At 42.9% G+C, this 2,029-nt stretch overlaps 1 pseudogene; it reads right to left on the reverse strand.

The window, feature by feature from the left end:
* Positions 1–338: 338 nt before the first annotated feature.
* Positions 339–1,459, reverse strand: LOC112410461 (protein farnesyltransferase/geranylgeranyltransferase type-1 subunit alpha pseudogene; annotated as a pseudogene).
* Between the last annotated feature and the right edge of the window lie 570 nt (positions 1,460–2,029).

Genomic DNA, 2,029 nt, shown 5'->3' on the forward strand with positions numbered 1-2,029 from the left:
GTGACTCATATCCTTTACATATGCGTTACCTGCAAACATTAACGCTGCAAATCTTGACATACACCGTTTAGGGGGAGTTGATGCTAAGGGGTTACAGTAAATGTTGAAAGGCTCCAAAAGTTCCTTTGGGGACTTCCTGTTTCTCCTCCCTCCCCTGAATTACTCTGCTTAACAAGAACCAAATTACTTAGAACTAGTCTGAATAGCAGCAGCACCCAAGGAGCATGACACTGAGTTCATGTTAAAAAGCAGTACCTGTGTAATGTACGTTTTACATCACAGGCAAAGGGAATGATCGCTCTGGTTTTTAACTCCTGCATTAGAGTCTCCTAGAAAAATAAAAGCATCCCATCAAGTTCTTCTAGATGGTGTTATTGCTGTACATTTGTAGATGGGTCACTTTCTGTGCTGTGTTTGCTTTGTAGGGATCTTCCAATATATCTCCAATATTCCTTTCTTATAGTGTCCTTTTCTTTAGCTAGGATTTCACATAACTCTAATGCTTTATTAAGAATGTCCTCCTTGTTGTCGTACTGGTTTCCTAGCATGTCTTCATAGATGTCCACGAGAAAGGCAATTGGGGAACTGCGACTTGGTTGTAAATCAAGTAATTGATTTAACAGGTTGGGATACTTGGAAAGACCACGATCCCGCAAAATCGCTTTCGAATAGTTCCATGCACTTTCATTATGTGGTACTAGTTTGATCGTTTCCAGAGTGTACTGGACTTCTCTCTTCAATACAGCACGATCATTGTAGCCCGTGGTGTTAGAAATTACGAACTATCTTTGGTTCCAGACAGTTATTTCTCACATCCTCTTTGAGAAGTTGGTCTACATACTGCAGCTCATTATCCCAAAAGTGAAAGTCCTGAATAACCCATTGTCGATGTTGCCAGGCGTGATAATTCTTTGCATCCTGATTAAGAATATCAGCAATAGACTCAAGCTCCTGAGATGGGTCTCTCAGCCATTCCACGAGCACTCGCCTATGCTGCCAAACTTGATCGTTTTGGGGGCCGTTCCTCAATTATTGCCGTGATGTAGTTCATTTCCTCACGTAGATCCTTTTGAAGTGACTTTAAGAGAACTCTCCGAAAATACCACACTGTGTAATTGGCTGCATTTAACTCGATAGCATCTCTGGTTAGTTCAAAAGCCCGTTCACTTCTCTCGTCACGCTGCAGGACAGCCCGGAAATAATAATAAACATCTTGAAATTTTTCACTATAAATGATCTGGACCGCTGCATTGGGGCCATCATTCTGTAGCGCTGGATCTAAATCAGCCCATTCTGCCCTGTCCCTGTACAGGACGTAGGTGGGCGAGGCCAGGCTCAGGAACCCTTCGTCCATAGGGGACGCCGCCACCTCTTCTTGCGGCGGCTGGGGCGGCTGCGTGTCGGGCTGACCAGGCTCCCCGCGCTGTGCAGCCGCCCGGACGCCGTCTGCGGCCGCCATAGCTCCTCGGCCCGCCGCGGAGGAGGCGGCGGAGACCCCGCCCCTATTACATTTATTCTTATCAAAGACAGACATTCCTATAGTTTGAATAGTGAAAAAGGTTTTCTCACTTGTAAAAAAGAGCAGTCTCTTCCCCAGAGGGAATCACTTTCATCTCCTCTACCTGATTCTCTTAGTATTTATCTGTATTCTCCAAATGCAATGTTTGATTTTTCAATTTTAGGAGTTATCTACCGACTGCCACTGAGGAGAATGAAGATTTATATTTCCTATATCGCTTCTCCCTACATAAATAATCTTCCTAGTCTGCCTTCAGTATAATTATAACTGTGGCTAGAGCAATATTCAAGGTTTACAATTTCATCACTTTTTAAACCCTGTTCACAACTGAGCCAATATAACACTGTGATTTCCTTCCCTGTACAATTTTTTTTGTTTTCCCTAGATTATTTGCCTTGTTTCTCATTGTTAACTTTTAAATACTTATAATTAATTCAACTCCAAACTCTTTACCATTTGTCCAAATCTCCTCTCAGCATGTTCAACTGTATCAGTTATGCTATCGATTTC

This window comes from Neophocaena asiaeorientalis, unplaced genomic scaffold, assembly GCF_003031525.2.
Source record: "Neophocaena asiaeorientalis asiaeorientalis breed wild unplaced genomic scaffold, Neophocaena_asiaeorientalis_V1.1 scaffold30, whole genome shotgun sequence".
In the NCBI taxonomy this organism is placed as follows: Eukaryota; Metazoa; Chordata; class Mammalia; order Artiodactyla; family Phocoenidae; genus Neophocaena; species Neophocaena asiaeorientalis.